Raw genomic sequence first — 20,566 nt, 5'->3', positions numbered from 1 at the left:
GCATGACCGGGGGTTGGGGGGTAACAGGAGAGAGACACGGGGCATGAGCGGGGGTTGGGGGGCAACAGCAGGGAGACACGGGGCATGACCGGGGGGTGGGGGGCAACAGGAGAGAGACACAGGGCATGAGAGTGGGGTGGGGGTAACAGGAGAGAGACACGGGGCATGAGAGGGGGTGGGGGGCAACAGCAGGGAGACACGAGGCATGAGCGGGGGGTGGGGGGAACACGAGGGAGACACGGGACATGAGCGGGGCGTGGGGGGTAACAGGAGAGAGACACGGTGCATGAGCGGGGGGCAACAGCAGGGAGACACGGGGCATGAGCGGGGGCTGGGGGGCAACAGCAGGGAGACACGCGGCATGACCGGGGGTGGGGGGCAACAGCAGGGAGACACGGGGCATGAGCGGGGGGTGGGGGCTAACAGGAGAGAGACACGGGCATGACCGGGGCTGGGGGAAAAGGAGAGAGACACGGGGCAAGAGAGTGGGGTGGGGGGTAACAGGAGAGAGACACGGGGCATTAGAGGGGGTGAGGGGTAACAGGAGAGAGACACAGGGCATGAGCGGAGGTGGGGGCAACAGGAGAGAGACATGGGGCATGAGCGGGGGGTGGGGTGTAACAGGAGAGAGACACGGGGCATGAGCGTGGGGTGGGGGGCAACAGGAGAGAGACACGGGGCATGCGCGGGGGGTGGGAGGCAACAGCAGGAATACACAGGGCATGAGCGGGTGGTGGGGGCAACAGGAGAGAGACACGGGCATGCATGAGCGGGGGTGGGGGGTAACAGGAGAGAGACACTGGGCATGAGCGGGAGGTGGGGGTTAACAGGAGAAAGACACGGGGCATGAGCGGGGGTGAGGGGCAATTGTAGGGAGACATGGGGCATGAGCATGGGGGGCAACAGGAGAGAGACACGGGGCATGAGCGGGGGGTGGGGGTAACAGGAGAGAGACAAGGGGCATGAGCGGGTGGTGGGGGGTAAGAGGAGAGAGACATGTGGCATGAGCGGGGGGTGGGGGGCAACAGCAGGGAGACACGGGGCATGACCAGGCGGTGGGGGGCAACAGGAGAGAGACACAGGGAATGAGAGGGGGTGGGGGGTAACAGGAGAGAGACACGGGGCATGAGAGGGGGGAAGGGGGGTAACAGGAGAGACACGGGGCATGAGCGGGGGGTCGGGGGCAACAGCAGGGAGACACAGGGCATGAGCGGAGGGTGGGGGGCAACAGGAGAGAGACACGGGGCATGAGCTGGGGGTGGGGGGTAACAGGAGAGAGACACGGGGCATGAGCGGGGGGTGGGGGCAATAGGAGAGAGACACGGGGCATGACCGGGGGGTTGGGGGTAACAGGAGAGAGACACGGGGCATGAGGGGGGGTGAGGGGCAACAGCAGGGTGACACGGAGCATGAGCGGGGGGTGAGGGGCAACAGCAAGGAGACACGGGGGATGACCAGGGGGTGGGGAGAACAGGAGAGAGACACGGGGCATGAGCGGGGGAGTGGGGGGCAACAGCAGGGAGACACGGGGCATGACCGGGGGGTGGAGGGTAACAGGAGAGAGACACGGGGCATGAGCGGGGGTTGGGGGGCAACAGTAGGGAGACACGGGGCATGACCAGCGGGTGGGGGGCAACAGGAGAGAGACACAGGGCATGAGAGGGTGGTGGGGGTAACAGGAGAGAGACACGGGGCATGAGAGGGGGGGCAACAGCAGGAAGACACGGGGCATGAGCGGGGGTGGGGGGAACACGAGGGAGACACGGGGCATGAGAGGGGGGGTGGGGGTAACAGGAGAGAGACACGGTGCATAGGCGGGGGGTGGGGGGCAACAGCAGGGAGACACGGGGCATGAGCGGGGGGTGGGGGCAACAGCACGGAAACACAGGGCATGACCGGGGGTGGGGGGCAACAGCAGGGAGACACAGGGCATGAGCGGGGGGTAACAGGAGAGAGACACGGGCATGACCGGGAGGTGGGGGGCAACAGGAGAGAGACACGGGGCATGAGAGGGGGTGGGGGTAACAGAAGAGAGACACAGGGCATGAGCGGGGGGTGGGGGCAACAGCAGGGAGACACGGGGCATGAGCGGGGGGTGGGGGGTAACAGGAGAGAGACACGGGGCATGAGCGGGGGCTGGGGGAAACAGGAGAGAGACACAGGGCATGAGCAGGGGGTGGGGGGTAACAGGAGAGAGACACGGGGCATGAGCGGGGGGTGGGGGCAACAGGAGAGAGACATGGGGCATGAGCGGGGGGTGGGGGGTAACAGGAGAGAGACACGGGCATGAGCGGGGGTGGGAGGCAACAGCAGGGAGACACGGGGCATGAGCGGGGGATGAGGGGCAATAGCAGGGAGACACGGGGCATGAGCGGGGGGGCAACAGGAGAGAGACACGGGGCATGAGCGGGGGGTAACAGGAAAGAGACACGGGGCATGAGCAGAGCGGGGGGTGTGGGGCAACAGCAGGGAGACACGGGGCATGACCGGGGTTGGGGGGCAACAGGAGAGAGACACAGGGCATGAGAGGGGGTGGGGGGTAATAGGAGAGAGACACGGGGCATGAGAGGGGGATGTGGGGGTAACAGGAGAGAGACACAGGGCATGAGCGGGGGGTGGGGGGCAACAGCAGGGAGAAACGGGGCATGAGGGGAGGGTGGGGGGCAACAGCAGGGAGACACGGGGCATTTGCAGGGGGTGGGGGAACACGAGGGAGACACGGGGCATGAGCGGTGGGTGGGGGGTAACAGGAGAGCGACACGGGGCATGAGCGGGGGGTGGGGGCAACAGCAGGGAGACAGGGGGCATGAGCGCGGGGTGGGGGGCAACAGGAGAGAGACATGGGGCATGAGCGGGGGGCAACAGCAGGGAGACACAGGGCATGACCGGGGGGTGGGGGGCAACAGCAGAGAGACACGGGGCATGACTGGGGGGTGGGGGGCAACAGGAAAGAGACACGGGGCATGAGCAGGGGGTGGGGGGCAACAGCAGGGAGACAGGGGGCATGAGCGGGGGGGTGGGGGCAACAGCAGGGAGACACGGGGCATGAGCGGGGGGTGGGGGGTAACAGGAGAGAGACATGGGGCATGAGCAGGGGGTGGGGGGCAACAGCAGGGAGACACGAGGCATGACTGGGGGGTGAGGGGCAACAGGAGACACGGGGCATGAGAGGGGGTGGGGGTAACAGGAGAGAGACATGGGGCATGAGCGGGGGTGGCGGGCAACAGCAGGGAGACACGGGGCATGAGCGGGGGGTGGGGGCAACAGGAGAGAGACATGGGGCATGAGCGGGGGGTGGGGGGTAACAGGAGAGAGACACGGGCATGAGCGGGGGTGGGAGGCAACAGCAGGGAGACACGGGGCATGAGCGGGGGATGAGGGGCAATAGCAGGGAGACACGGGGCATGAGCGGGGGGGCAACAGGAGAGAGACACGGGGCATGAGCGGGGGTGGGGGGTAACAGGAAAGAGACACGGGGCATGAGCAGAGCGGGGGGTGTGGGGCAACAGCAGGGAGACACGGGGCATGACCGGGGTTGGGGGGCAACAGGAGAGAGACACAGGGCATGAGAGGGGGTGGGGGGTAATAGGAGAGAGACACGGGGCATGAGAGGGGGATGTGGGGGTAACAGGAGAGAGACACAGGGCATGAGCGGGGGGTGGGGGGCAACAGCAGGGAGAAACGGGGCATGAGGGGAGGGTGGGGGGCAACAGCAGGGAGACACGGGGCATTTGCAGGGGGTGGGGGAACACGAGGGAGACACGGGGCATGAGCGGTGGGTGGGGGGTAACAGGAGAGCGACACGGGGCATGAGCGGGGGGTGGGGGCAACAGCAGGGAGACAGGGGGCATGAGCGCGGGGTGGGGGGCAACAGGAGAGAGACATGGGGCATGAGCGGGGGGCAACAGCAGGGAGACACAGGGCATGACCGGGGGGTGGGGGGCAACAGCAGAGAGACACGGGGCATGACTGGGGGGTGGGGGGCAACAGGAAAGAGACACGGGGCATGAGCAGGGGGTGGGGGGCAACAGCAGGGAGACAGGGGGCATGAGCGGGGGGGTGGGGGCAACAGCAGGGAGACACGGGGCATGAGCGGGGGGTGGGGGGTAACAGGAGAGAGACATGGGGCATGAGCAGGGGGTGGGGGGCAACAGCAGGGAGACACGAGGCATGACTGGGGGGTGAGGGGCAACAGGAGACACGGGGCATGAGAGGGGGTGGGGGTAACAGGAGAGAGACACGGGGCATGAGCGGGGGTGGCGGGCAACAGCAGGGAGACACGGGGCATGAACGGAGGGTGGGGGGCAACAGCAGGGAGACACGGGGCATGAGCGGGGTGTGGGGGGAACACGAGGGAGACACGGGGCATGAGCGGGGGTGGGGGGTAACAGGAGAGAGACACGGGGCATGAGCGGGGGGTGGGGGCAACAGCAGGGAGACACGAGGCATGAGCGGGGTGTGTGGGGCAACAGGAGAGAGACACGGGGCATGAGCGGGCGGTGGGGGCAACAGCAGGGAGACACAGGGCATAACCGGGGGGTGGGGGGCAACAGCAGGGAGACACGGGGCATGACCACATAACCGGGGATGGGGGCAACAGGAGAGAGACACGGGGCGTGAGCAGGGGGTGGGGAGCAACAGCAGGGAGACACGGGGCATGAGCGGGGGGTGGGGGGCAACAGCAGGGAGACATGGGGCATGAGCGCGGGTGGGGGGCAACAGGAGAGAGACACAGGGCATGAGCGGGGGGTGTGGGTCAACAGCAGGGAGACACGGGGCATGACCGGGGGTGGGGGGTAACAGGAGAGAGACACGGGGCATGAGCGGGGGGCAACAGCAAGGAGACACAGGGCATGAGCGGGGGGTGGGGGGCAACAGCAGGTCGACATGGGGCATGAGTGGGGGGCAACAGGAGGGAGACACGGGGCATGAGCGGGGGGTGGGGGCAACAGCAGGGAGTCACGGGGCATGAGCGGGGGGTGGGGGGAACACGAGGGAGACACGGGCATGAGCAGGGGGTCGGGGGTAACAGGAGAGAGACACAGGACATAAGCGGGGGGTGGGGGGCAACAGCAGGGAGACAGGGGGCATGACCGGGGGGTGGGGGGAAACAGCAGGAAGACAAGGGGCATGAGCGGGGGGTGGGGGAAACACAAGGGGGACACGGGGCATGAGAGTGGGGTGGGGGGTAACAGGAGAGAGACACGGGGCATGAGCGGGGGGGCAACAGGAGAGAGACACTGGGCATGAGCGGTGGGTGGGGGGTAACAGGAGAGAGACATGGGGCATGAGCGGGGGGTGGGGGCAACAGCAGGGAGACATGGGGCATGAGCGCGGGTGGGGGGCAACAGGAGAGAGACACGGGGCATGAGAGGGGGTGGGGTAACAGGAGAGAGACACGGGGCATGAGAGGGGGTGGGGGGCAACAGCAGGGAGACACGGGGCATGAGCGGGGGTGGGGGGAACACGAGGGAGACACAGGGCATGAGAGGGGCGTGGGGGGTAACAGGAGAGAGACACGGGGCATTAGAGGGGGGTGGGGGGTAACAGGAGAGAGACACAGGGCATGAGCGGGGGTGGGGGCAACAGCAGGGAGACACGGGGCATGAGTGGAGGGTGGGGAGCAACAGCAGGTAGACACGGGGCATGAGCAGGGGGTGGGGGGTAACAGGAGAGGGACACAGGGCATGATCGGGGGTGGGGGGCAACAGCAGGGAGACACGGGGCATGAGCGGGGTGTGAGGGGCAACAGCAGGGAGACACGGGGCATGAGCGGGGGGGCAACAGGAGAGAGACACGGGGCATGAGCAGAGGGTGGGGGGTAACAGGAGAGAGACACGGGGCATGAGAGGAGCGGGGGTTGGGGGGCAACAGCAGGGAGACACGGGGCATTAGCAGGGGGTGGGGGAACACGAGGGAGGCACGGGGCATGAGCGGTGGGTGGGGGGTAACAGGAGAGAGACCTGGGGCATGAGCGGGGGGTGGGGGCAACAGCAGGGAGACATGGGGCATGAGCGCGGGGTGGGGGGTAACAGGAGAGAGACACGGGGCATGAGAGGGGGTGGGGTAACAGGAGAGAGACATGGGGCATGATAGGGGGGTGGGGGGCAACAGCAGGGAGACACGGGGCATGAGCGGGGGTGGGGGGAACACGAGGGAGACACGGGGCATGAGAGGGGCGTGGGGGGTAACAGGAGAGAGACGCGGTGCATGAGCGAGGGTGGGGCGCAACAGCAGGGAGACACGGGGCATGAGCGGGGGGTGGGGGCAACAGCAGGGAGACACGGGGCATGACCGGGGGTGGGGGGCAACAGCAGGGAGACACTGGGCATGAGCGTGGGGTAACAGGAGAGAGACACGGGCATGACCGGGGGTGGGGGGCAACAGGTTAGAGACACAGGGCATGAGAGGGGGGTGGGGGGTAACAGGAGAGAGACACAGGGCATGAGCGGGGGGTGGGGGCAACAGCAGGGAGACACGGGCCATGAGCGGAGGGTGGGGGGTAACAGGAGAGAGACATGGGGCATGAGCGGGGGGTGGGGGCAACAGCAGGGAGACACAGGGCATGAGAGGGGGTTGGGGGGCAACAGCAGGGAGATTCGGGGCATGAGCGGGGTGGGGGGAACACGAGGGAGACACGGGGCATGAGAGGGGAGTGGGGGGCAACAGCAGGGAGACACGGGGCATGAGCGGGGGGGCAACAGGAGAGAGACACGGGGCATGAGCGGAGGGTGGGGGGTAACAGGAGCGAGACACGGGGCATGAGCGGGGGGTGGGGGGTAACAGGAGAGAGACACGGGGCATGAGAGGAGCGGGGGTTGGGGGGCAACAGCAGGGAGACAAGGGGCATGATCTGGGGTGGGGGGCAACAGGAGAGAGACACAGGGCATGAGCAGGGGGTGGGGGGCAACAGCAGGGAGACACGGGGCTTGAGCGGAGGGTGGGGGGCAACAGCAGGGAGACACGGGGCATTAGCAGGGGGTGGGGGAACACGAGGGAGGCACGGGGCATGAGCGGTGGGTGGGGGGTAACAGGAGAGAGACATGGGGCATGAGCGGGGGGTGGGGGCAACAGCAGGGAGACATGGGGCATGAGCGCGGGGTGGGGGGTAACAGGAGAGAGACACGGGGCATGAGAGGGGGTGGGGTAACAGGAGAGAGACACGGGGCATGAGAGGGGGTGGGGGGCAACAGCAGGGAGACATGGGGCATGAGCGGGGGTGGGGGGAACACGAGGGAGACACGGGGCATGAGAGGGGCGTGGGGGGTAACAGGAGAGAGACGCGGTGCATGAGCGGGGGGTGGGGCGCAACAGCAGGGAGACACGGGGCATGAGCGGGGGGTGGGGGGCAACAGCAGGGAGACACGGGGCATGACCGGGGGGTGGGGGGCAACAGCAGGGAGACACGGGGCATGACCGGGGTAGGGGCAACAGCAGGGAGACACTGGGCATGAGCGTGGGGTAACAGGAGAGAGACACGGGCATGACCGGGGGTGGGGGGCAACAGGAGAGAGACACAGGGCATGAGAGGGGGGTGGGGGGTAACAGGAGAGAGACACAGGGCATGAGAGGGGGGTGGGGGGTAACAGGAGAGAGACACAGGGCATGAGCGGGGGGTGGGGGCAACAGCAGGGAGACACGGGGCATGAGCGGAGGGTGGGGGGTAACAGGAGAGAGACATGGGGCATGAGCGGGGGTGGGGGCAACAGCAGGGAGACACGGGGCATGAGAGGGGGGTGGGGGGCAACAGCAGGGAGATACAGGGCATGAGCGGGGTGGGGGGAACACAAGGGAGACACGGGGCATGAGAGGGGCGTGGGGGGTAACAGGAGAGAGACACGGTGCATGAGCGGGGGGTGGGGGGTAACAGGAGAGAGACACGGTGCATAGGCGGGGGGTGGGGGGCAACAGCAGGGAGACACGGGGCATGAGCGGGGGGTGGGGGGCAACAGCAGGGAGACACGGGGCATGACCCTGGTGGGGGCAACAGCAGGGAGACACTGGGCATGAGTGTGGGGTAACAGGAGAGAGACACGGGCATGACCGGGGTTGGGGGGCAACAGGAGAGAGACACAGGGCATGAGAGGGGGGTGGGGGGTAACAGGAGAGAGACACGGGGCATGAGAGGGCGGTGGGGGGTAACAGGAGAGAGACACAGGGCATGAGCGGGGGTTGGGGGCAACAGCAGGGAGACACGGGGCATGAGCGGAGGGTGGGGAGCAACAGCAGGTAGACACGGGGCATGAGAAGGGGGTGGGGGGGTAACAGGAGAGAGACACGGGGCATGAACGGGGGTTGGGGGTAACAGGAGAGAGACACAGGGCATGAGCGAGGGGTGGGGGGTAACAGGAGAGAGACACGCGGCATGAGTGGGGGCTGGGGGGCAACAGGAGAGAGACACGGGGCATGAGCAGGGGGTGGGGGGTAACAGGAGAGAGACACAGGGCATGATCGGGGGGTGGGGGCAACAGCAGGGAGACACGGGGCATGAGCGGGGTGTGAGGGGCAACAGCAGGTAGACACGGGGCATGAGCGGGGGGCAACAGGAGAGAGACACTGGGCATGAGCGGGGGGTGGGGGGTAACAGGAGAGAGACACAGGGCATGAGCGGGGGGTGGGGGTAACAGGAGAGAGACACGGGGCATGAGAGGAGCAGGGGTTGGGGGGCAACAGCCGGGAGACACGGGGCATGACCTGGGGTGGGGGGCAACAGGAGAGAGACACAGGGCATGAGCCGGGGGTGGGGGGCAACAGCAGGGAGACACGGGGCTTGAGCGGAGGGTGGGGGGCAACAGCAGGGAGACACGGGGCATTAGCAGGGGGTGGGGGAACACGAGGGAGACACGGGCATGAGCGGTGGGTGGGGCGTAACAGGAGAGAGACATGGGGCATGAGCGGGGGGTGGGGGCAACAGCAGGGAGACACGGGGCATGAGCGCGGGGTGGGGGGCAACAGGAGAGAGACACGGGACATGAGCGGGGCGTGGGGGGTAACAGGAGAGAGACACGGTGCATGAGCGGGGGTTTGGGGGCAACAGCAGGGAGACACGGGGCATGAGCGGGGGCTGGGGGGCAACAGCAGGGAGACACGCGGCATGACCGGGGGTGGGGGGAAACAGCAGGGAGACACGGGGCATGAGCGGGGGGTCGGGGCTAACAGGAGAGAGACACGGGCATGACCGGGGCTGGGGGAAAAGGAGAGAGACACGGGGCAAGAGAGTGCGGTGGGGGGTAACAGGAGAGAGACACGGGGCATTAGAGGGGGTGAGGGGTAACAGGAGAGAGACACAGGGCATGAGCGGGGGTGGGGGCAACAGGAGAGAGACATGGGGCATGAGCGGGGGGTGGGGTGTAACAGGAGAGAGACACGGGGCATGAGCGTGGGGTGGGGGGCAACAGCAGGAATACACAGGGCATGAGCGGGTGGTGGGGGCAACAGGAGAGAGACACGGGCATGCATGAGCGGGGGTGGGGGGTAACAGGAGAGAGACACTGGGCATGAGCGGGAGGTGGGGGTTAACAGGAGAAAGACACGGGGCATGAGCGGGGGTGAGGGGCAATTGTAGGGAGACATGGGGCATGAGCGTGGGGGGCAACAGGAGAGAGACACGGGGCATGAGCGGGGGGTGGGGGTAACAGGAGAGAGACAAGGGGCATGAGCGGGTGGTGGGGGTAAGAGGAGAGAGACATGGGGCATGAGCGGGGGGTGGGGGGCAACAGCAGGGAGACATGGGGCATGACCGGGCGGTGGGGGGCAACAGGAGAGAGACACGGGGAATGAGAGGGGGTGGGGGGTAACAGGAGAGAGACACGGGGCATGAGAGGGGGGAAGGGGGTAACAGGAGAGACACGGGGCATGAGCGGGGGGTCGGGGGCAACAGCAGGGAGACACAGGGCATGAGCGGAGGGTGGGGGCAACAGGAGAGAGACACGGGGCATGAGCTGGGGGTGGGGGGTAACAGGAGAGAGACACGGGGCATGAGCGGGGGGTGGGGGCAATAGGAGAGAGACACGGGGCATGACCGGGGGGTTGGGGGTAACAGGAGAGAGACACGGGGCATGAGCGGGGGGTGAGGGGCAACAGCAGGGTGACACGGGGCATGAGAGGGGGGTGAGGGGCAACAGCAGGGAGACACGGGGGATGACCAGGGGGTGGGGAGAACAGGAGAGAGACACGGGGCATGAGCGGGGGGGTGGGGGGCAACAGCAGGGAGACACGGGGCATGACCGGGGGGTGGAGGGTAACAGGAGAGAGACACGGGGCATGAGCGGGGGTTGGGGGGCAACAGGAGAGAGACACAGGGCATGAGAGGGTGGTGGGGGTAACAGGAGAGACACGGTGCATGAGCGGGGGGTGGGGGCAATAGGAGAGAGACACGGGGCATGACCGGGGGGTTGGGGGTAACAGGAGAGAGACACGGGGCATGAGCGGGGGGTGAGGGGCAACAGCAGGGTGACACGGGGCATGAGCGGGGGGTGAGGGGCAACAGCAGGGAGACACGGGGGATGACCAGGGGGTGGGGAGAACAGGAGAGAGACACGGGGCATGAGCGGGGGGGTGGGGGGCAACAGCAGGGAGACACGGGGCATGACCGGGGGGTGGAGGGTAACAGGAGAGAGACACGGAGCATGAGCGGGGGTTGGGGGGCAACAGTAGGGAGACACGGGGCATGACCAGCGGGTGGGGGGCAAAAGGAGAGAGACACAGGGCATGAGAGGGTGGTGGGGGTAACAGGAGAGAGACACGGGGCATGAGAGGGGGGGCAACAGCAGGGAGACACGGGGCATGAGCGGGGGTGGGGGGAACACGAGGGAGACACGGGGCATGAGAGGGGGGTGGGGGTAACAGGAGAGAGACACGGTGCATAGGCAGGGGGTGGGGGCAACAGCAGGGAGACACGGGGCATGAGCGGGGGGTGGGGGCAACAGCAGGGAAACACAGGGCATGACCGGGGGTGGGGGGCAACAGCAGGGAGACACAGGGCATGAGCGGGGGGTAACAGGAGAGAGACACGGGCATGACCGGGGGGTGGGTGGCAACAGGAGAGAGACACGGGGCATGAGAGGGGGTGGGGGTAACAGAAGAGAGACACAGGGCATGAGCGGGGGGTGGGGGCAACAGCAGGGAGACACGGGGCATGAGCGGAGTGTGGGGAGCAACAGCAGGTAGACACGGGGCATGAGAGGGGGGTGGGGGGTAACAGGAGAGAGACACGGGGCATGAGCGGGGGCTGGGGGAAACAGGAGAGAGACACAGTGCATGAGCAGGGGGTGGGGGGTAACAGGAAAGAGACACGGGGCATGAGCGGGGGGTGGGGGCAACAGGAGAGAGACATGGGGCATGAGCGGGGGGTGGGGGGTAACAGGAGAGAGACACGGGCATGAGCGGGGGTGGGAGGCAACAGCAGGGAGACACGGGGCATGAGCGGGGGATGAGGGGCAATAGCAGGGAGACACGGGGCATGAGCGGGGGGGCAACAGGAGAGAGACACGGGGCATGAGCAGGGGTGGGGGGTAACAGGAAAGAGACACGGGGCATGAGCAGAGCGGGGGTGTGGGGCAACAGCAGGGAGACACGGGGCATGACCGGGGTTGGGGGGCAACAGGAGAGAGACACAGGGCATGAGAGGGGGTGGGGGGTAATAGGAGAGAGACACGGGGCATGAGAGGGGGATGTGGGGGTAACAGGAGAGAGACACAGGGCATGAGCGGGGGGTGGGGGGCAACAGCAGGGAGAAACGGGGCATGAGCGGAGGGTGGGGGGCAACAGCAGGGAGAAACGGGGCATGAGCGGAGGGTGGGGGGCAACAGCAGGGAGACACGGGGCATTTGCAGGGGGTGGGGGAACACGAGGGAGACACGGGGCATGAGCGGTGGGTGGGGGGTAACAGGAGAGCGACACGGGGCATGAGCGGGGGGTGGGGGCAACAGCAGGGAGACAGGGGGCATGAGCGCGGGGTGGGGGGCAACAGGAGAGAGACATGGGGCATGAGCGTGGGGCAACAGCAGGGAGACACAGGGCATGACCGGGGGGTGGGGGGCAACAGCAGAGAGACACGGGGCATGACTGGGGGGTGGGGGGCAACAGGAAAGAGACACGGGGCATGAGCAGGGGGTGGGGGGCAACAGCAGGGAGACAGGGGGCATGAGCGGGGGGGTGGGGGCAACAGCAGGGAGACACAGGGCATGAGCGGGGGGTGGGGGGTAACAGGAGAGAGACACGGGGCATGAGCGGGGGCTGGGGGAAACAGGAGAGAGACACAGTGCATGAGCAGGGGGTGGGGGGTAACAGGAAAGAGACACGGGGCATGAGCGGGGGGTGGGGGCAACAGGAGAGAGACATGGGCATGAGCGGGGGGTGGGGGGTAACAGGAGAGAGACACGGGCATGAGCGGGGGTGGGAGGCAACAGCAGGGAGACACGGGGCATGAGCGGGGGATGAGGGGCAATAGCAGGGAGACACGGGGCATGAGCGGGGGGGCAACAGGAGAGAGACACGGGGCATGAGCGGGGGTGGGGGGTAACAGGAAAGAGACACGGGGCATGAGCAGAGCGGGGGGTGTGGGGCAACAGCAGGGAGACACGGGGCATGACCGGGGTTGGGGGGCAACAGGAGAGAGACACAGGGCATGAGAGGGGGTGGGGGGTAATAGGAGAGAGACACGGGGCATGAGAGGGGGATGTGGGGGTAACAGGAGAGAGACACAGGGCATGAGCGGGGGGTGGGGGGCAACAGCAGGGAGAAACGGGGCATGAGCGGAGGGTGGGGGGCAACAGCAGGGAGAAACGGGGCATGAGCGGAGGGTGGGGGGCAACAGCAGGGAGACACGGGGCATTTGCAGGGGGTGGGGGAACACGAGGGAGACACGGGGCATGAGCGGTGGGTGGGGGGTAACAGGAGAGCGACACGGGGCATGAGCGGTGGTGGGGGCAACAGCAGGGAGACAGGGGGCATGAGCGCGGGGTGGGGGGCAACAGGAGAGAGACATGGGGCATGAGCGGGGGGCAACAGCAGGGAGACACAGGGCATGACCGGGGGGTGGGGGGCAACAGCAGAGAGACACGGGGCATGACTGGGGGGTGGGGGGCAACAGGAAAGAGACACGGGGCATGAGCAGGGGGTGGGGGGCAACAGCAGGGAGACAGGGGGCATGAGCGGGGGGGTGGGGGCAACAGCAGGGAGACACGGGGCATGAGCGGGGGTGGGGGGTAACAGGAGAGAGACACGGGGCATGAGCAGGGGGTGGGGGGCAACAGCAGGGAGACACGAGGCATGACTGGGGGGTGAGGGGCAACAGGAGACACGGGGCATGAGAGGGGGTGGGGGTAACAGGAGAGAGACACGGGGCGCATGAGCGGGGGTGGCGGGCAACAGCAGGGAGACACGGGGCATGAGCGGAGGGTGGGGGGCAACAGCAGGGAGACACGGGGCATGAGCGGGCTATGGGGGGAACACGAGGGAGACACTGGGCATGAGCGGGGGTGGGGGGTAACAGGAGAGAGACACGGGGCATGAGCGGGGGGTGGGGGCAACAGCAGGGAGACACAAGGCATGAGGGGGGTGTGTGGGGCAACAGGAGAGAGACACGGGGCATGAGCGGGCGGTGGGGGCAACAGCAGGGAGACACAGGGCATAACCGGGGGGTGGGGGGCAACAGCAGGGAGACACGGGGCATGACCACATGACCGGGGGTGGGGGCAACAGGAGAGAGACACGGGGCGTGAGCAGGGGGTGGGGAGCAACAGCAGGGAGACACGGGGCATGAGCGGGGGGTGGGGGGCAACAGCAGGAGACACGGGGCATGAGTAGGGGCTGGGGGGAACACGAGGGAGACCCGGGGCATGAGCGGGGGGTGGGGGGCAACAGGAGAGAGACACAGGGCATGAGCGGGGGGTGTGGGTCAACAGCAGGGAGACACGGGGCATGAGAGTGGGGGTGGGGGGTAACAGGAGAGAGACACGGGGCATGAGCGGGGGGGCAACAGGAGAGAGACACTGGGCATGAGCGGGGGTGGGGGGTAACAGGAGAGAGACACGGGGCATGAGCGGGGGGGCAACAGGAGAGAGACACGGGGCATGAGCAGGGGGTGGGGGGCAACAGCAGGAGACAGGGGGCATGAGCGGGGGGTGGGGGGTAACAGCAGGGAGACACGGGGCTTGAGCGGAGGGTGGGGGGCAACAGCAGGGAGACACGGGGCATTAGCAGGGGGTGGGGGAACACAAGGGAGGCACGGGGCATGAGCGGTGGGTGGGGGGTAACAGGAGAGAGACATGGGGCATGAGCGGGGGGTGGGGGCAACAGCAGGGAGACATGGGGCATGAGCGCGGGTGGGGGGCAACAGGAGAGAGACACGGGGCATGAGAGGGGGTGGGGTAACAGGAGAGAGACACGGGGCATGAGAGGGGGGTGGGGGGCAACAGCAGGAGACACGGGGCATGACCGGGGGGTGGAGGGTAACAGGAGAGAGACACGGGGCATGAGCGGGGGTTGGGGGGCAACAGGAGAGAGACACGGGGCATGAGCGGGGGGTGGGGGCAATAGGAGAGAGACACGGGGCATGACCGGGGGGTTGGGGGTAACAGGAGAGAGACACGGGGCATGAGCGGGGGGTGAGGGGCAACAGCAGGGTGACACGGGGCATGAGCAGGGGGTGAGGGGCAACAGCAGGGAGACACGGGGGATGACCAGGGGGTGGGGAGAACAGGAGAGAGACACGGGGCATGAGCGGGGGGTGGGGGGTAACAGCAGGGAGACACGGGGCATGACCGGGGGGTGGAGGGTAACAGGAGAGAGACACGGGGCATGAGAGGGGGTTGGGGGGCAACAGTAGGGAGACACGGGGCATGACCAGCGGGTGGGGGGCAACAGGAGAGAGACACAGGGCATGAGAGGGTGGTGGGGGTAACAGGAGAGAGACACGGGGCATGAGAGGGGGGCAACAGCAGGGTGACACGGGGCATGAGCGGGGGTGGGGGGAACACGAGGGAGACACGGGGCATGAGAGGGGGGTGGGGGTAACAGGAGAGAGACACAGTGCATAGGCGGGGGGTGGGGGGCAACAGCAGGGAGACACGGGGCATGAGCGGGGGGTGGGGGCAACAGCAGGGAAACACAGGGCATGAGCGGGGGGTAACAGGAGAGAGACACGGGCATGACCGGGGGGTGGGGGGCAACAGGAGAGAGACACGGGGCATGAGAGGGGGTGGGGGTAACAGAAGAGAGACACAGGGCAATGAGCGGAGGGTGGGGGCAACAGCAGGGAGACACGGGGCATGAGCGGAGGGTGGGGAGCAACAGCAGGTAGACACGGGGCATGAGAGGGGGTGGGGGGTAACAGGAGAGAGACACAGGGCATGAGCGGGGGCTGGGGGAAACAGGAGAGAGACACAGGGCATGAGCAGGGGGTGGGGGGTAACAGGAGAGAGACACGGGGCATGAGCGGGGGGTGGGGGCAACAGGAGAGAGACATGGGGCATGAGCGGGGGGTGGGGGGTAACAGGAGAGAGACACGGGCATGAGCGGGGGTGGGAGGCAACAGCAGGGAGACACGGGGCATGAGCGGGGGATGAGGGGCAATAGCAGGGAGACACGGGGCATGAGCGGGGGGGCAACAGGAGAGAGACACGGGGCATGAGCGGGGTGGGGGGTAACTGGAAAGAGACACGGGGCATGAGCAGAGCGGGGGGTGTGGGGCAACAGCAGGGAGACACGGGGCATGACCGGGGTTGGGGGGCAACAGGAGAGAGACACAGGGCATGAGAGGGGGTGGGGGGTAATAGGAGAGAGACACGGGGCATGAGAGTGGGATGTGGGGGTAACAGGAGAGAGACACAGGGCATGAGCGGGGGGTGGGGGGCAACAGCAGGGAGAAACGGGGCATGAGCGGAGGGTGGGGGGCAACAGCAGGGAGACACGGGGCATTTGCAGGGGGTGGGGGAACACGAGGGAGACACGGGGCATGAGCGGTGGGTGGGGGGTAACAGGAGAGCGACACGGGGCATGAGCGGGGGGTGGGGGCAACAGCAGGGAGACAGGGGGCATGAGCGCGGGGTGGGGGGCAACAGGAGAGAGACATGGGGCATGAGCGGGGGCAACAGCAGGGAGACACAGGGCATGACCGGGGAGTGGGGGGCAACAGCAGAGAGACACGGGGCATGACTGGGGGTGGGGGGCAACAGGAAAGAGACACGGGGCATGAGCAGGGGGTGGGGGGCAACAGCAGGGAGACAGGGGGCATGAGCGGGGGGGTGGGGGCAACAGCAGGGAGACACGGGGCATGAGCGGGGGGTGGGGGGTAACAGGAGAGAGACACGGGGCATGAACAGGGGGTGGGGGGCAACAGCAGGGAGACACGAGGCATGAGGGGCAACAGGAGACACGGGGCATGAGAGGGGGTGGGGGTAACAGGAGAGAGACACGGGGCATGAGCGGGGGTGGCGGGCAACAGCAGGGAGACACGGGGCATGAGCGGAGGGTGGGGGGCAACAGCAGGGAGACACGGGGCATAAGCGGGGTGTGGGGGGAACAGGAGGGAGACACGGGGCATGAGCGGGGGTGGGGGGTAACAGGAGAGAGACACGGGGCATGAGCGGGGGGTGGGGGCAACAGCAGGGAGACACGAGGCATGAGCGGGGTGTGTGGGGCAACAGGAGAGAGACACGGGGCATGAGCGGGCGGTGGGGGCAACAGCAGGGAGACACAGGGCATAACCGGGGGGTGGGGGGCAACAGCAGGGAGACACGGGGCATGACCACATGACCGGGGGTGGGGGCAACAGGAGAGAGACACGGGGCGTGAGCAGGGGGTGGGGAGCAACAGCAGGGAGACACGGGGCATGAGCGGGGGGTGGGGGGCAACAGCAGGGGACACGGGGCATGAGTAGGGGCTGGGGGGAACACAAGGGAGACCCGGGGCATGAGCGGGGGGTGGGGGGCAACAGGAGAGAGACACAGGGCATGAGCGGGGGGTGTGGTCAACAGCAGGGAGACACGGGGCATGAGAGTGGGGTGGGGGGTAACAGGAGAGAGACACGGGGCATGAGCGGGGGGGCAACAGGAGAGAGACACTGGGCATGAGCGGGAAGTGGGGGGTAACAGGAGAGAGACACGGGGGCATGAGCGGGGGGTAACAGCAGGGAGACACGGGGCTTGAGCGGAGGGTGGGGGGCAACAGCAGGGAGACACGGGGCATTAGCAGGGGGTGGGGGAACACAAGGGAGGCACGGGGCAAGAGCGGTGGGTGGGGGTAAACAGGAGAGAGACATGGGGCATGAGCGGGGGGTGGGGGCAACAGCAGGGAGACATGGGGCATGAGCGCGGGTGGGGGGCAACAGGAGAGAGACACGGGGCATGAGAGGGGGTGGGGTAACAGGAGAGAGACACGGGGCATGAGAGGGGGGTGGGGGGCAACAGCAGGGAGACACGGGGCATGAGCGGGGGTGGGGGGAACACGAGGGAGACACAGGGCATGAGAGGGGCGTGGGGGTAACAGGAGAGAGACACGGGGCATGAGAGGGGGGTGGGGGGTAACAGGAGAGAGACACAGGGCATGAGCGGGGGTGGGGGCAACAGCAGGGAGACACGGGGCATGAGTGGAGGGTGGGGAGCAACAGCAGGTAGACACGGGGCATGAGCGGGGGTTGGGGGTAACAGGAGAGAGACACAGGGCATGAGCGGGGGGTGGGGGGCAACAGGAGAGAGACACGGGGCATGAGCGGGGGGTGGGGGGCAACAGGAGAGAGACACAGGGCATGAGCAGGGGGTGGGGGGTAACAGGAGAGAGACACAGGGCATGATCGGGGGTGGGGGGCAACAGCAGGGAGACACGGGGCATGAGCGGGGTGTGAGGGGCAACAGCAGGGAAACACGGGGCATGAGCGGGGGGCAACAGGAGAGAGACACGGGGCATGAGCAGAGGGTGGGGGGCAACAGCAGGGAGACACGGGGCATGAGCGGGGGGGCAACAGGAGAGAGACCTGGGGCATGAGCGGGGGGTGGGGGCAACAGCAGGGAGACATGGGGCATGAGCGCGGGGTGGGGGGTAACAGGAGAGAGACACGGGGCATGAGAGGGGGTGGGGTAACAGGAGAGAGACCTGGGGCATGAGCGGGGGTGGGGGCAACAGCAGGGAGACATGGGGCATGAGCGCGGGGTGGGGGGTAACAGGAGAGAGACATGGGGCATGAGAGGGGGTGGGGGTAACAGGAGAGAGACACGGGGCATGAGAGGGGGGTGGGGGGCAACAGCAGGGAGACACGGGGCATGAGCGGGGGTTGGGGGAACACGAGGGAGACACGGGGCATGAGAGGGGCGTGGGGGGTAACAGGAGAGAGACGCGATGCATGAGCGGGGGGTGGGGCGCAACAGCAGGGAGACACGGGGCATGAGCGGGGGGTGGGGGGCAACAGCAGGGAGAACGGGGCATGACCGGGGGTGGGGGGCAACAGCAGGGAGACACGGGGCATGACCGGGGTGGGGGCAACAGCAGGGAGACACTGGGCATGAGCATGGGGTAACAGGAGAGAGACACGGGCATGACCGGGGGTGGGGGGCAACAGGAGAGAGACACAGGGCATGAGAGGGGGGTGGGGGGTAACAGGAGAGAGACACAGGGCATGAGCGGGGGGTGGGGGCAACAGCAGGGAGACACGGGGCATGAGCGGAGGGTGGGGGGTAACAGGAGAGAGACATGGGGCATGAGCGGGGGGTGGGGGCAACAGCAGGGAGACACAGGGCATGAGAGGGGGTTGGGGGGCAACAGCAGGGAGATACGGGGCATGAGCGGGGTGGGGGGAACACGAGGGAGACACGGGGCATGAGAGGGGCGTGGGGGGCAACAGCAGGGAGACACGGGGCATGAGCGGGGGGTAACAGGAGAGAGACACGGGGCATGAGCGGAGGGTGGGGGGTAGCAGGAGCGAGACACGGGGCATGAGCGGGGGGTGGGGGGTAACAGGAAAGAGACACGGGGCATGAGAGGAGCGGGGGTTGGGGGGCAACAGCAGGGAGACAAGGGGCATGATATGGGGTGGGGGGCAACAGGAGAGAGACACAGGGCATGAGCGGAGGGTGGGGGCAACAGCAGGGAGACACAGGGCTTGAGCGGAGGGTGGGGGGCAACAGCAGGGAGACACGGGGCATTAGCAGGGGGTGGGGGAACACGAGGGAGGCACGGGGCATGAGCGGTGGGTGGGGGGTAACAGGAGAGAGACATGGGGCATGAGCGGGGGGTGGGGGCAACAGCAGGGAGACATGGGGCATGAGCGCGGGGTGGGGGGTAACAGGAGAGAGACACGGGGCATGAGAGGGGGTGGGGTAACAGGAGAGAGACACGGGGCAGGAGAGGGGGTGGGGGGCAACAGCAGGGAGACATGGGGCATGAGCGGGGGTGGGGGGAACACGAGGGAGACACGGGGCATGAGAGGGGCGTGGGGGGTAACAGGAGAGAGACGCGGTGCATGAGCGGGGGGTGAGGCGCAACAGCAGGGAGACACGGGGCATGAGCGGGGGGTGGGGGGTAACAGCAGGGAGACACGGGGCATGACCGGGGGTGGGGGGCAACAGCAGGGAGACACGGGGCATGACCGGGGTAGGGGCAACAGCAGGGAGACACTGGGCATGAGCGTGGGGTAACAGGAGAGAGACGCGGGCATGACCGGGGGTGGGGGGCAACAGGAGAGAGACACAGGGCATGAGAGGGGGTGGGGGGTAATAGGAGAGAGACACGGGGCATGAGAGGGGGTGGGGGGTAACAGGAGAGAGACACAGGGCATGAGCGGGGGGTGGGGGCAACAGCAGGGAGACACGGGGCATGAGCGGAGGGTGGGGGGTAACAGGAGAGAGACATGGGGCATGAGCGGGGGGTGGGGGCAACAGCAGGGAGACACGGGGCATGAGAGGGGGGTGGGGGGCAACAGCAGGGAGATACGGGGCATGAGCGGGGTGGGGGGAACACGAGGGAGACACGGGGCATGAGAGGGGCGTGGGGGGTAACAGGAGAGAGACACGGTGCATGAGCGGGGGGTGGGGGGTAACAGGAGAGAGACACGGTGCATAGGCGGGGGGTGGGGGGCAACAGCAGGGAGACACGGGGCATGAGCGGGTGGTGGGGGCAACAGCAGGGAGACACGGGGCATGACCGGGGTGGGGGCAACAGCAGGGAGACACTGGGCATGAGTGTGGGGTAACAGGAGAGAGACACGGGCATGACCGGGGTTGGGGGGCAACAGGAGAGAGACACAGGGCATGAGAGGGGGGTGGGGGGTAACAGGAGAGAGACACGGGGCATGAGAGGGCGGTGGGGGGTAACAGGAGAGAGACACAGGGCATGAGCGGGAGTTGGGGGCAACAGCAGGGAGACACGGGGCATGAGCGGAGGATGGGGAGCAACAGCAGGTAGATACGGGGCATGAGAAGGGTGGGGGGTAACAGGAGAGAGACACGGGGCATGAGCGGGGGTTGGGGGTAACAGGAGAGAGACACAGGGCCTGAGCGAGGGGTGGGGGGTAACAGGAGAGAGACACGCGGCATGAGTGGGGGATGGGGGGCAACAGGAGAGAGACACGGGG

The sequence above is a fragment of the Ambystoma mexicanum genome, chromosome 8, assembly GCF_040938575.1.
Source record: "Ambystoma mexicanum isolate Mex_15411 chromosome 8, UKY_AmexF1_1, whole genome shotgun sequence".
Lineage (NCBI taxonomy): Eukaryota > Metazoa > Chordata > Amphibia > Caudata > Ambystomatidae > Ambystoma > Ambystoma mexicanum.
The sequence above is the reverse complement of the archived record's forward strand: the minus strand, read 5'-3'. Positions refer to the sequence as shown.